We start from the raw sequence: 15,820 nt of genomic DNA, 5'->3' as shown, positions 1-15,820 counted from the left end.
GGCCCTGCTCTAAAGTTCACTTGTGAGCGGCTTTTAGGAGTGGGTTGGGTATGCGACTGCCTTGTAAATTTCAAAGCTCATCTCACTTGACCACACGACTGGTCAGATAGGAGCCTATTACAGCACACTGCAGCTGAAACGTAACTGATGGATTTTGAACTTTGCTTATTCCTTCTTAATCTCATGCACCTCTATTACTTTGGCTTGCTGGAACAGAGCTGTGCATTAACGTGAGTGTATCAGCCGTCTGCTCTTGGCCCTGGGCCAGAGACCCCCGAATGTCCTTACAGGCCCATCATGTGAACTAATCTCTTTGAGCTGGAGAGAGTGCCTCTCAGGTGTGATTTTAACAGATCATGCCTATGGGGTTATCCACAACACTCTATTGCCGTCTAGATCACAGTACCTCACAGACAATGACCAGATGATGTAGCAGAGAATTTAAAGGAAAACTTTCTCGGCTTCATCTACTGCGTCTGCATCATATCGTCGGTTACCATCATTTCACTGTGCTCGAAATGGACTTACGACAGTTGCTGAAATCTATGGATAAACATTTGGAAACAGTAGATGCTCCATGACTGTGAACCTACAACTGTTACAGTCTGGCTGATACTGGTCTTAACTTATATATATAACAGACATGACAGAATGTCTTGCCAAAATATGCATTTCGCATAAATGTTTACTGATGGAATTTAGCAACTTCCCATTGGCTTTTCTTATAAGATTGTTTAGGTCCCTCTGTGCCCCTCTGTGCTCTGAGTTCCTGTTTTATTCTCACCATTCACACAACAGATGACATGCTTAGTGTTCATTCCATATGCTTCTTTGTTTTTGCAAAGTTTGTGCACTGGACTATAAATGGTTAATTATAGTCAGTTACTATAAATGGTTAATTGAGCAGAAAATGAGGCATAAGGTTAAAGGTGAAACATTATTTTCAACATTTTAAACTAGATTATCATATTATTTTTGTTTAGTCATTTAAGAGTAAAAAAGAAAGAAGCACCCTGCAAATGTGGCTACCCTATGAGGTTTGAGCTCTAAGATAACTCTTACCAAGGTCCCAAATGACCCTGAAGTACTTTGGAATCAAGTCCGGGTCACTATGACTAAAGGTATTTTTGGAAAAAAAAAGGTGCAGAATTTCTTGAAAAGTACACCTCTCCAACTGTTAGGCACAGGGGTGCTTTGGGGTTATGTTGCAGCCAGTGAGTAAAACAGGGAACATTTCCCAGGTAGAGGTAATAATGGATTCAATTAAATACCAGCAAATTCTGGAAAATCCACAATGGACTACCTCAATAGTCCCCCGACGTTTAACATCATCAAAAATCTGTGGATGGACCACAACAAGCAGTGCATGTATTACAGCCCAGGAATCTCACAGAACTAGGCACCTTGTACGAGGGAAAAGGGCTGTGGTACAGCCGTGATGCTTACTGTGATACTTGCGAAAGGGCTTGTTACTAAGTACTAACCCTGCAGGGTGCCCAAACTTTGCTTTGGCCCCTTCTCCTCTTTTGTTCGAAATGTTTCGCCTTTCACTTTGTTCCTTTTGGAATTCACGCCATCTTTGACTGGCTTAACTAGTCACAGTAATGACAGTGTCACCCAAACTTTTGCATGCCACTATTTTGTTTATTAGCAGTGATGTACTATAAAAACAACGCTGAATGTACAGTTTGCAGTTTTATTAGGAATTAATATGTGGTGGTTGGTGTGGCACCACTACTGCTAGTAAGCTACCACACCATGTGGAAGACTGGGGTTTGATTCCTGGTCTGGGTGACTAGGTGCTGCGCTACACCAATAAGAGTCCTTGGGCAAGACTTCTAACACTGCATTGGCCCTCCTCTGTAATACGAGTAACCTTGTAAGTCGCTCTGGATAAGACCGTCAGCTAAATGCCATTAATGTAAATGTTAATGTAAATTAGTGTACGGATGACTGAGGTGGCACTCTGAAGTTGGCTTGGAATGCCTTGGTGGCCTGATGTGTTGAAAGAGTCCACTTGATGGCATCGTTCACACAAAAGAAGCCTCAAACACCTTTCCTCACGCATGTGTTTACATGACAGTTATCATGCTATGCAAGAACGGCCTTATTTTGCTGCAATGCAGACTTGAAGTATTGAGAGAATAGCACAGTTCAGCCTTTCTTAATGCTCATGCCTCCAGCACAGGAGGGAGGATGTCTTGTGTTGCTTTAAGTCATGTTTGGTCAGCACACGCTGAACATGTGTTTCAGATCAGAACGAAGTGCCCCTGTCCTCTGATGTGCTACTGTTTACCAAACAGGATTTTTGTCCAACAGACCTCATTTTTTGTTAGCTCAGTTGTCAGTGAGATAAAATGTCGTCAAGAGACTGTAAACCAAACTAGGAAAAGACTGTTTGGAATGTTGGCTTCTTGAGACATTTTAATAGGATCTTCTTCACTCTGTCTATCTCCAGAAGGACAAGGTGAGGGATTTCATCATTAAAACCTCCAGATAAGAGCAGCAAATGTTGTTATTTTGTGGTTTTCATCTGTTCAATTCATTACAAGTCAGTTCAGTTTCACTGAGAAGGAGAACGTCTCCTTGCGGTGGGCTGCAACTTACAGCCATTCAAATTATCAGAGGCTGCAGACTAATTATTCTGAGACGTATACGAGTTGTACGGCAACCTGTTTACAAACACACTAGCGTAGTCTGAATTAGCTGAACTGGTAACCCTTCGCTTCTCAACTTTAGAAGCTTCTTCTCTCCTCTCAAACATCACAAGCAAATTTCTGTAGAGGACCTTTCACTAAAGGTTTCTTACAAAGAGTTGGTTCCAAGCCTGTTTTGAGCAAGCTAATGGCAGCAGTGGGATGGGAAAACACCCTCAGATCATGAGGAACAAAACTTCAGAGGATCCAAGACTTTAAAGGAGAACCCATCCTCCTCTGATCGGCATCAGCTAGCACAACAGATAACAAGAACCAAAAGTATTTCTTTAACGTTGTTGCTCCCTTTATGGCACCTTTATTTATGAAGAGTATACAAAAATGTGGAAGACCTCCTTTACCACACATGCTTATTTCAATGTCATAAAGCTTGTTGGTTGACTTGACAGATTTTTTTAAGCCAATTATCTACCTCTTTTAGGTTTGCCCAATCATGCAATGCTGCCAAGCTCTTTAGCATGTTCCCCCTGAGTTACTTGGATCATCATGTTTTCCAATAGCCACTAATGCAACTTTCTTGAACAGCACAACACTAACGAATGCTAACTACCAATTCTGTCACCATTTATGCTCTCTTGAACTCCAAGACCCAGATGAATGCGGCTGTGCCAGGAATCAAACTTGGGATTTCCAAGTGATAAGGTCAGCAATCAAATGCCTGCGCCACTAAGGAGCATTTACTTCCCGAAATACCTTTAATATCTTAAGATGGTTCTGAAAAAACACATTAATGTGATGTTTGAGTGTAGGAACCATTTTAAAGTTAAAATAATGTCTACATAATGTTATGGTTCAACAAGAAACCATTCAGTTTGTACAGGGTTGGTACATCCTGTAAAACATTTAAAAGGTTCTTCACACTTACAGTTCTAACAGTGGTGCTTCTATCATGTAGCTATAACTGTATTAGTCAAACTAGTATTAGTATTAGTCATACTCTTTACCTCATCATATCTTAGTTTGACTTTTTAGACTTAGGATGCTTTCACACCTACCTTATTTGGTCTAGACTTTATGGCTTTACAGTTTGGCCCAACCAAAGAAGAGTGGTCTTAGTCTGAATCAACTAAACCATGGTCCATGGTTTGTTTGCAGTGCGAAAGTACAGTTTTGGATCATTCAGACTTTCGGACCAATTGCAGGAAGCTTAACATTAAGGCTATCGTCACCCATCAGACAACAGAAGAGGAAAAAGAAAAATGATGGCATTAGAAAAAGCTGCATGTTGTCAAATGAGAAGGACAGTTTTCCTTTATGTGACGACCCAGATAGCATTCTCGTCACTTGCCCAACAAGCTCACCCATTAAAACTGAAGTCACTGAAGTGACTGAAGTTGGCGCAGCTGGTATAAATACCATAATATTAGCGAGATAATGTTTTATCTGGGGCTACCCGCTGAATTGACAACACCCCAGCACCAGACACACGTCCTTCTACAAACCGATGAGTGCCAAGTATAACCCTCATAGGTGATGATGCTGTAGCCATATCATGCAAATTTCTTTGATACATAAAGTAATAATAAGACAAACCTCGGTTGGAATCTTGGTCTGGTGTAAATATGCATAGACCTTAATTAGCCTGAGCTATAGCTTGTTGACGGTCATATAAACTCCTCAGACCTTGTCTCAGCACTTAGACAAGACAAAACAACCATATTCACCATTACCGCCTTTAACCCATCCACACACTAGTTATCAAACACACACACTGACAATAAGTACACGTGTCCAGAGCAGTGGGCAGCCAATGCTATGGCTCCCGGGGAGCAGACAGGACTTCCCATGGAAATCTAACCCACAACCCTGTCATCGGCAGCCTGTGTGCTCTAACCACTGAGCCTAGCAGTCATGGGCTCCTCTAAGCATCTTCCCAGCACTCTAACAGTTAGAATAATTGATCCCCACAAAGTCTTTAAAGAGATAGTAAGGTGTGTTCAGGTAGTCGTTTCCTCAGTTTGAAATGAAATTAAGAAATTGCAGTTAACCGGAACCCCTGGATTGCACATCACCATAGTGAATGACCCATACAATGTTAAATGTAGGTCAGAACTCTGTCTAAATTAGGAAATCAACAGTCTACCAGCAGTATTTCAGGGTTTAGGGTCAAGATATCAGTGTTTTGCTGTATTACAAACCTGATGATGGAAATTTGGTGAATTTAGTACAAAGCATGCTGGATTCTTTTGAAGCATACCATCATGTCCAAAATGGAAAAAAGCATTTAAGAATGAATTCTCAGGAACATACAATCAATAGCCCTGGCCCAGCATTAAAGATCCTGATTGTTTAGTTGCTTTAATAATAATGAGGGAGCTTCCGCTCAACAGCAGTGCCTTTACCTTTTTTCTTTGTTTCATAGCCATTTCATGCGAATCAAAATGTCACCTGATCCTATCTTGAAAGTAAAATGAGGGGAGGAAGGAGGCTCTGACAAAACAATTTTTGGCTCGTACGCTCAGTCAAACACCTGCTTGAAAAAAAAGTGAGGGGGGGGAGAGAGAAAGCCTTTATTGTTACAGTCTGGGGAAGGCTGAATGCTGCTGTGTGATTCTTTCATGCGAATTCCATGCTGGTCTTGTGGCGACTATGGATGAGAGATTACACCCATCTGTTTGAAATTGCCCAGTGAGCGCAGGCGAAAATGGAGCGCTTGATCTCTTGGTTTAATAAAACTCTGAAGTACGTGAAGATACTGAATGGAGCGACTGTGACAAAAGAGGAGAGAGGTCCGACGCCATGCCGGGAAGGCAAGGCCTTTCCGATTTGAGTTTCAGCCAGCGAATGACATTGTTTAATGGCAGGTGAAAACCCTAATATGGCTCGTTTGATCTACTTTGCAATAACATTCGCCAATGTTTGGAGCTGATATCTGATATTGTGCTGAACTCTCGCATTCAATTCAGCTTCTCATCCAAGACTACTCTGTTTACTCCGAAAGGTCTCACATCATTTATCAGCTAAGAAAATACAAAAAAAAAAAAAAAAACACAAAAAAGACAACCCAAAATGTTGGTGGTACCGTGCCAAAGCACGCTGCTGATACGATCAGTGCAAAATAAAAACAAAGATCCAGGGCCCAGCGTTTTCTCATTAAGGAACAGGTGGAATGCGCAGCAATGTATTATGCCTGCTGTTGTTCCACAGCTCCAGTTCATCCATGAAATTACTCACATGTACATCCATCATTTGATTCGAGCTTTGAAGGGAGCTGGTAATGAGGATTAGTTGACGGATAATGCGCTTTTTGGCCATCGGCGCCTGGCCCTCGTGTTCGTAAATATAAATAGATATTTATGGGCCAGAAGATTGAGGAATGAAATGAGATGAAGAGGAAAAAATAAATGTCGAATTTTAAAAGCGGGTGAAAAATGTTTGAAGACCGCGTTTCTGGTGCCTCCCGGGAACTTGGGTAATTGGTATCACATTGAGTCGTATTACACTAAAACGTTATTGAAAACTATACCCAGTCTTGAGCTCAAAAGCATAAATAAGGCATCATTACTTTTGTTGCAGCCGTGTTTTGCACATATGGCATGTGTTCACTTGACTGGACATTGATAGTTGGTTTTGTTGTAAGCTTTGAAAAATCCATTCCCACAGCCAAGAGTTGTTCACCTATCTGGAATGTACAGTTGAAATTGGTTTGCAGCTCATAGCAATAAAGGGGCACATTAGAGAGCCATGGCAGCCCTTTGCTTTACTTTTCTCCTCACTCGTAAGTTAATTAATTATATCTGCATTTGGGTTTACACATGATGAAGATGAGGTCATACTGCTGAAATGAATCTGAGAGTCATTGAAGTGGTTTATTATAACAAATGGTTTCTTGTTGGCTTATCAGACTGAACCCATTTTATAGGGGCATTTAAACTAGACTTTGAAACCAGTGACTATCCATTGTAAATCGTAAACATACCACTAAAGCACATGCACACAGTTTCTATCGACTTCTGTAGGACTGTAGTTGAAAGCTGCTGTGCTACTCCGAATCCCACTCTCACCTTAACTGCAAGCACCAAACACTTTTCTTTTTTCTCAAATCTCAAATAAAAGGATTTCTCCTAATAGAGACCAGCTGAATGGACCTACAGAATCAAACATGCAATGTTTTCCATCACCCTGAGGACATGTAGTCCCCAAAGAGGGCTAAATACATGCCCCCCACACACAGAAATGTACTCCAACTCATTTCACACCTTCTGACGAGCCCAAAGCGAAGGTCCTTCAAGCTATTCCTGTAACGCCGTGACTCCAACCGGCTGAGGAACAATATTTACTTTATATTGACCAAATTCACCCCAAACTGTAACGTCATCTATTAATTCATTCATCACCCGTGACACTAGATGATAAGGAATGTTGGCAATAAAACATCGCTCGGACTCGAGCGGGCCTCTGCGTGGTGGAACCGGAAAAGATGAGGTCATTACATCCACAGGTCTATTAATAGACATTTAACGTGTGCATATTAAACAAAGCATTCAGAGAGTCAATTAAGAAACCACTCGGCCACGGTGACCCGAAAGCAACCCGCAAGGTTATTCTAAAACAAAGAGCTGCGGTTTTAGCAGGACCTGGCTGCTCTGGGATGCATGCGGTCAGGGAGTAAAGGACTTAAAACCGCGGATTTCAGGGCGGCAAAGATTAATGAACGGTTTCTTTTTCCAGGTGTTGTATTGTGGATACAAGAGATTTGCGTTGTGAATTTTACCAAGGAAGAAATCCGTTCCTTGGAAAGGAAAACAGTACCACAAAATACGGGCCTGATCCAGCTCAGCTGAGAAATGAAGAAGCCACTGCACATTCCTGCTTCAAAAAGTGATTCTGAATTTTTCAGCCTTTAACAGTATTTCCAACTCCTGTGTTTGCCTCATGGGTATTGAGTTTGGTTCAGCACAGATTAGGTAAAATATGATCGAGTATAGGGGTTGTTAATGTAAACAAAAACTAAACCCAGTCGCACATGTCCATGTTTTTGCCAAACAGCATTTTTTGCTGACCACTAATAGCCTTCAAATTATTAGTTATCAACAAAACAACTAAGGTCTGTTTGTCCTTAGGGCTAATGTAGAGACCTAGTATTTGGGAACACAGTCAAAATTAAAATTCTCTTTTCAATAAAGTGAGAGAAAAAGAGCCATTTTAGAGGAAATGAACTCTAGTGTTAGTGTTCAATACCCGACCCTCTCAAAAATAAAGGTACTACAAAGGATTCTTTAAGCGATGCCATGGAAGAACAATTGTTGGTTCCATAAAGATCCATTCCAAAGAGATGTGAAGAACCTTTTAATGGTAAAAGAACCTTTACATTGACATTTAAACCTTTAAATAGTTCCTCACATATCTTTTACAAAATAAATTGGCACCTTTGTAGCACCTTTTATTTAGTGTATGAGTTCACACATGCTCTAACAAATTCTCCTGAAAATCCCGTTTTTGTAAATAAGTGCAATAAGGACTTTGGTTTCCTGCACATAGACACAGACATTAAGCATAGTCTTGGATTATATTTCAGGTCTGCTGGTAAATCAACATTGGAAATTTGTTTTAGTCATAATCTGTGTCTAGGAAACCAGCCCCTTATGTTTAACATATCTCAACATCAGGAACATTTGTATCTGATCTCTAGAAATGTGACTCAGTCTGACCAGTCAGATTGCATTTAAAGTGTTTAGTGTTTTGCATTTAAAGTTGGTGGTGTTTGTTCACATATTCACATATAACATATAAGAGATAAAGCCTTTAACATAGCTATTTAATACACGTTAAATTTCTCTAACCTTAACTTTAAACTCAGCCCCAAAGCTCACCCTGGACCTAAACCTAACACTGAGAGATTTAAAAGATATATTTATTTATTAATGACTGGAACATCTGTAGATAACCTACGGCGGGCATTCAAATAAAAGAGAGAATAAAGAGAGAAAATTAAGTTGTAGTTTTAATGCAAGTTCTTCAAGATTTGAGCTTAAAACTTAACTCTTAATGTTACTGGATCAGCCTATTAGCCTGTTATCAGCATGTTATGGGCTAACTCGATTCAGCATAGGTTGTAGTTGCTAAAAAGTGAAATGATGGGGAAATATAGCATAATTGGTCTGGTAATTAAAGTTGTATAGTAACTGTACTTACTTTACCAACACATACACACATAAATGCAACCATTTAGCTAAATTGTGCCTGCCAATATGTCTCTGGCAATATGCATATCCCAGCCAGTGTTAATAAGTCAGTAAATATGAATTAGGCTTGCTCACTTGTAACTTGTACAGTCTACAGTCTGTACGTAAGTATGTAAGTAAGAAAGTGTTTGGACCCCTTCTGTTTGACTATATGGCTGAAACCAGACCTACTGAGAGTATTTTGAGTGGGGAAGAGGGAAGCATTTCTGGTGAAATCGCTGCCTTTCCGATTGCGACCTCCCCCAACCTTTCGCATGTTCTAAAGAACAAAACAAAATAAGTATTAATTTGAGGTTGTTTTCACCAGCGACCAAGGTATGTATCATTCCACAGCAGAGGTAAGTTAGAACCATATGTTAATTTTCATAGAAAAGCACCTGGCTATGATTACAGGCATGCTGTTGATGATTGGAATGCACTGAACACAGGCAGCTAGGAAAACACACTCATTTAAAGAAGGCAGAAGGCACATTAATGTGGAACAGGATCACATCAACACACAGCGCCGATAGTACAGCATGCTTTAGTGCAACACTTAAAGAGTTTATTACTCAGCATTGCAATTCATCTTACTGCCAGCTCACACGGTCTCGAACACAATAAGGGACTTTATTATTCAATAAAAGAACAATATAACCCCTTTTACAGTTTCCTCCCCGATGAGTGAGCATACGCTGTCTTCATTTTACCTGCTCCAGCTCTTCTTCGGGCTTCATAGGTGGAATAATTAAGTCCAGTAGTAACTGCCAGAACAGGCTTTTCCCCAGCTCGAGTTAAAATGCCTCGATTTATTGAGAGAATAATTTGGTAATGCTTCATTTGAAGACCTGTCTCACATGGGCTATGAAAAGCCCATCATAAGCACTTCACAACACCCCCGGTAAACAGCATATTTAAGTCAGCGGCCATAAATACCCACAGCATGTAATGCATGTGGTATGTCATGACACAGTTTAGATTGGCCAGCGGACTGGTATTTCTAGTGGACCTGTTGGGTGATGTAAGTATTCACGAATGCTTATAATGTGCAGGCGAAGGTAACGTGTGTGTTATCAAAGATAGAATCGAGTTAACTAGGAACGAAATGTGATTTCACAATGCTAATTATACTATTTCAGGCTTTCTGTTTCCAAAGCAGGTGCAGCATGTGGATCTGCATTTCTCAACCAATGATTTAGACACTTGTAGGTTATGTCCTTAAAGGTATATTTCTATATTCATAGAGTCAATCTATAGTTTACAATATTGTGTGATTAATTATGATAAAATGCTAGCTAGTACATCTTTGAATTTTTGGAATGGGATAACAATTAAGAGTCATTTGCAATAACCTGTAAATAATATTGCTATTGCTTATTTATTTATTTATTTGTTTATATAGTGTAAATTATTTATCTAAATTTTTTTGTAACTGAGTGCCTTGCTATCCCTTCCTGCTGTGACACTGAGAATTTCCCCACTGTGGGACTAATAAAGGATTATCTTATCTTATCTTATCTTATCTTAAGTAAATGTGTCTAATAAACTGTCTAGAGATTTTTCTAATAATATCTCAGTGTAGTTTTGAGAACTTTAGCTTCGAATGTGCCAAAGCTCTAACACAGAAGCTTTACCAGAGAAAATGCTTCATCTACATTTTAAGAGATAAATGGATGTACATTGCTAAATAAAACAAAATAGTGATCTATAAGAGAAAGTTGGGGCCAAACGTGAAAATATGATTAATTTACATTAAAGAAAGATTAACGTGTTAAAGTTCACATGATATTGACCTATTACAGATTGAGATTCCGTAAAGGGGAATAAACTACAGTACAGGCCAGTGTAAGGTAATATTCTTTAAGGCAATACACTACAGGTAAATAGGATAGCATACAGTTAATTACTTACATTAAAACAATAATTTTTGTTTTATTTGTTTTTCTGAATTGTTATGTTTAAATATGTAAATGAGGAAATGTATCTAACATACATTTCAGAAACAGAAATCTGAAGAGTGGGTAAATTTAGGTTTGCAATTCTTATTTTGTTTTGTTGACATATTAAAATCAAAGGTTTTTGACAGAGATTTTTTTATCTCACGTTTTATCACTCCATAAATCAGAAAATACTGTCAGCAGTCAGTAAAAAACATTGTTGCCTTGTTTTCAGGCATAAATTGTTATAGAACTCTTGTCAAATCTTACCTTCATTTAAATGAAAATGAATGAATCCATGACTGGGGGAAATTCTAAGGCAACCTTCTGAAGACCATGGATTTGGTCTTAGATCTCAGTCAGACAGTGTAATTTGTGGAATTACTCTGCCAGAAGACTTCAGTACCTTAGCGGCAGGTGTGCCGCAGTAATGTTTTCATTACACTGTAATTCATAGTCTCCTGGCTGCCTGATTAAAACAAGAGACTCCCAACCAGAGTCGCTCTGTCTGCCAAAAGCATCTCCTTCCAGAGCATTCCGCTCAGGATGCCCTGAAGGTGATTTGTACTCTTGCATGGAAGTCACGATATGAGTGATTGCATGCTGGTGATGGACCTAATTGCTGAGCCAAGCCTTGTTCTAGTGGTCACAAACCTAGTCTGGACTTTTTTTCTTGCACTTTTCTGCATAGCCCAGGACCTCATTGTTATCATCTTGATAACAATGCCAAGATTACATTTGAGACCAGGTATTTTGATTTCTAAGTGCGTAAAACAAGATTTCTCAAGGTTTTTAGTTGCTGAAGTAAAAGTAGTTTTAAACCTATTAAGCTTAAAGTAAAGAATTTACTAAATTTACTAAAACTAAAACAACAAAAATGTGAAATCTGGCCACTCCCACTCAATAAGAACAAACTGCAGTCTATATAATAATAAATCATTCAAAATATTCATTTAATTAAATTTAATTTACAATGACTTAGCAATGACAAGGTGTTGCTCACAAGATCAAATAATGTACAGTCTTGTTAGTTCACACATTTATTATTGTTATTATTATTATTAATATTTTTATTATTATTATTATTATTATTATTATTATTATATTTTTTCTCAGTTAACTTTAATTAACTTGTAAATTTTCCAAAATAGGATAGCTTAATTTACTTTTGGTGTCCTTAAGAATCTTGATGTTAGTGTGTTGATATATTAGCCTAGTTACTTACAGCATGAGCAATACTGTCTGATAATTAAGCTACATTTTCTCTGTTATGTCTCAAAACACCATCCAAATACCAATGACAGACCACTGTGAACATTCAATATGAATGTATACCTGCCAGACAAAGATGAGCTTGTGCCCAGTACAGAAAATATTGTGCAGACCACTGAAATACACCAATTGTTTATAATGCCAGTACGGTGTATTTTTCCTATCCCGGTTTTAAACACATTTGAGCCAGATTATCAGGAATTCTACAGGCCTATATTACCCGGTATAGCCATAATTGAGTAAAAACCCTGGCTTGCTTAGGGTCCACATCTAAAATATCTGCTCTGTAATTCAGCGCTCAAGCCTCTGATGTCTCCAGGCTGTCTCTTGAGGCTTATACATCCAAAAGTGACACTTGTGGTCAGTGTAATCCAGTCTATCACTCCAGTGCCTGCAGTGAGTCAGCGCTCAACTGGTGTAGAGAGTCAGCCTGACCTCCACTGGCAGGTCAGACCGAATTGAGAGCTGGACCTCTCCACTACGGCATGTTCCTTCACTCATCATTAACAATAGACAACTAGGAACATCTACCATGGATCTCTGCTGTTGTGTTGGTCAGACTGGAACATCTTGTGATCTTCTCATTTCCAAATAAGTCGAACATCAAAGATTGCATATTACCAATGAAAGAGAGAGCAACAAAGAGTGTTCACTGTTATTCAACCTCACTTTCTCATAGGTGCTAAAAATCAAACATTGGCCTCAACGTGTTTATTTAAGTTTTCGGTTGGTAAAGAAAGCACGGTCTTCCAGATTGAATCACGTATCGCTGCAGAAATACTGCAAACGTAATGTAGCGGATCAGCACCACAAAGTGACGATGGCATGATTTCACTCTAACAGACTGTCAACCTACTCAACATCCCTGTTTAGATTGAAAACAGACTGCAAGAACCTGCTGTTTTCTGATAAATACTTTGAAGAACTTTTAATTATTTTTCTCTCTGAGGTCTGGTGGGACTTAGTGCTTCAGATAAATCCCAATTATCCAGGGAGGGACCTGATAAGATACAATATACCAGATTGATCTCCTTTAAACAAACCTGGGGAGCATTATGACATGTGGGCTAATGGGAACTGGCCTACACCAACAAAAACATGGACTTGGTCTTTCCCCGTCCAGAGGAAAAATGTGCTCCTTGACAGCACGTTTCAGCCAGGCAGTTCAAAAGTGTTTGGTTCAGTTCGAGACACGTCAAGGCAAATATTTGTGCAAATCCAGAACTATCCCATTTGATGCATTGGTAGCATAGCAAGGGTATGGAGGAATCCCACCCCCCTACTCATTTTCTGCATGGTAGGTTGAGAAAGAGAGGTGACAAGAGACTGACACTTCCGTACAGCTTCTCAGATGAGAGGCCAAAGGTGAAACGAGTAGTTCCAAGTTGACACAGCTGCCCGTCCTTCAACTGGAGAGCAGTGGGCTGTATGTCAAATGAGTACAGGATCATAATCTAGGCTAAGGAACTGCTCCTACTGTTCTGCCTCCCAGGGAACTCTACAAAAGGTTATCTGTGAGTGAAGAGCAGTTTGGATGAATTCCACATGGGGAAGGATGAGGCGGTAGGGCTCATCCAAGTTTCACGTCTGTATCGTCTAAGACATCTAATGTAGAGAGGGTGCGGACATGAAACAGTGGTGTACTGGAGCAATTTTCAGAATGTTTTTGTTCCAGGTTGTAATCGTACATAGTACTTATCTACATCATGTGGGAAAACAAAGGGATGAATTACAAATAGCTATGTGCATGCAGTTGATGTCAAACCAAACCTTGTGGCAGATTTGATATTTCAATTATTTCTGTGACTAAATATAACAAACATATGACTAAATCTGCTGGGGCAATCTGTCCTCCATATATGCATGGAACATGGAACAGTCTTTTTGCCTAAGTCAAAAAGAAAACTATCAGCTTATGCTGAGAAGAAATTGGTCTGAATAGAATAGGACCACAAAAACAGGTCTACAGTGAATTAGAAGCTACTGGAACACTGATCTCACTGTCCACCATTAAATAATCTTTTCCAACATTGGCTTAGAAAGCTGCCATGCAAAAAATAAGCCCCTTCTACAAAATCAATGCCTTAAAACTTGTTTGAAATGTGTTGCTGATCACATGGAGAAAGAAATACCTTTCTGGATCAAATAAAAAATATATAGGGTTTGTTGGTCACAGTCACCAAAGGTATGTTTGGAGGACGTTTGGTTAAGCATTCAAACCCAGCAATACTGTAGCTACTATAAAGCATGATGGTGGTACTGGTCTCTAACAAACAATGGAAAGAACAATGTAAAAAACACAACCTCAAACCATTCGTTTTGGAAGTTTAATCTTGAATACAGTTGGGTGTTCTGATGTCTGAACTGGTTTTGGAGTGGCAAAATTATACCTTCCAAAGTCCTGACTTTTTTGAGCCAGTAGGTTTTGTCAGAACATCCACAATACACTTATAAAACAGATCAAAGTATGAGCCTTTCAAGAAAATTTGGACTGTTCTGTAAAGTTAAGCAGTACTGAAATCCAACAAATTTGGTTGTACTTACCAATCAATTTAAAGAAAGATCCAACCAGAGGTGGAGAGATATAAAGAGCACACAATCTGTGTTGTATGTATATTGTTGCTCCAGTAGATTTTGTCGTAAAGCCACAGAGTCACAAAAGAGCATGTGAACAGTATGTGACTTTAGCTGTATTTATCCTTCTAGATGTTTCATTCAAGCTAAAAAGGCTCAGAGATGCTCATTGACAATCTCATAAAAACTTTTTTTACGCTGTATAAAATTCTAGCTGCCCTTTACATTTGTAACGATTTCATAATAGATGGGCCAAATGAAATGGCTTAAAAATTATTATATGTGTGTATTTTTTTTCTAAATTTCAGAGCTATAAATGTTTGTTATGACAGTGGTGTCCTACAGCTGGGGTTTTATACTTATGCAATGTCTGTATCAGAACAGGTACTCTAGATACCTTCTTCCGTATTTTTTTACGGGTAGAATAAAACCAAAAAAAGATGGGACTGTTCAATGTCTCTTTGACATTTTCACAATACACAAACTTCCACATCTTGCATAGGTTCTGGGTTGTGATGTCATGAGGCACTCCTAAAAGGGCGGGTGAAGTGCATCACTTGGGGCTCACGAGACTGAAATGACAATGACTTATACGCCAAACACACTCCTCAACATATACAGTAGTCCTTAGACTAAACACTGATGAGTGTTACATGCAGTTCAGAGACATCTGATCAAAACATACACAAACATTTCTTTCCACAGATAAATCAAACCAGGAAAACAGATCCTGGTTTACCTGACAGAAACCAATCACTTTTGTTCCTCCTGAGAGAAAAGAGGAGAGAAGGAGCTTATACTAGTCCTTCAGGTGTTATTTTTGATACCAGAGTGCTTTTATCTACGTGTTAGTCATGGCCTCATATTAGGCAAAATTGAGTAGAACAGAAGTTATTGAGTTTTAGGTGTGCCGAGGTTTTAAGAATACCATCGAAAGCCCATGCTAAGTTCAGCTAATAACAGGGAGTTAGTGCAAAGCTGAGGTGATGCAGTGGTTCAACATGCCCTTGTGTTGTAATCGTTCATGTGTATTTCTCTTTCCTCATGGTGGCCAGGATCCAGGATCCAGGATCTTTCAAAGGAAAGCAACGAGGCAAAGTCAATTGCCGAAAGCCAAGCAACCGCAAAGACACACAAAACAATAGCCTTCCACCTAGCA

Source organism: Salminus brasiliensis, chromosome 22 (assembly GCF_030463535.1).
Source record: "Salminus brasiliensis chromosome 22, fSalBra1.hap2, whole genome shotgun sequence".
NCBI lineage: Eukaryota > Metazoa > Chordata > Actinopteri > Characiformes > Bryconidae > Salminus > Salminus brasiliensis.
Note: the sequence above shows the minus strand (reverse complement) of the source record.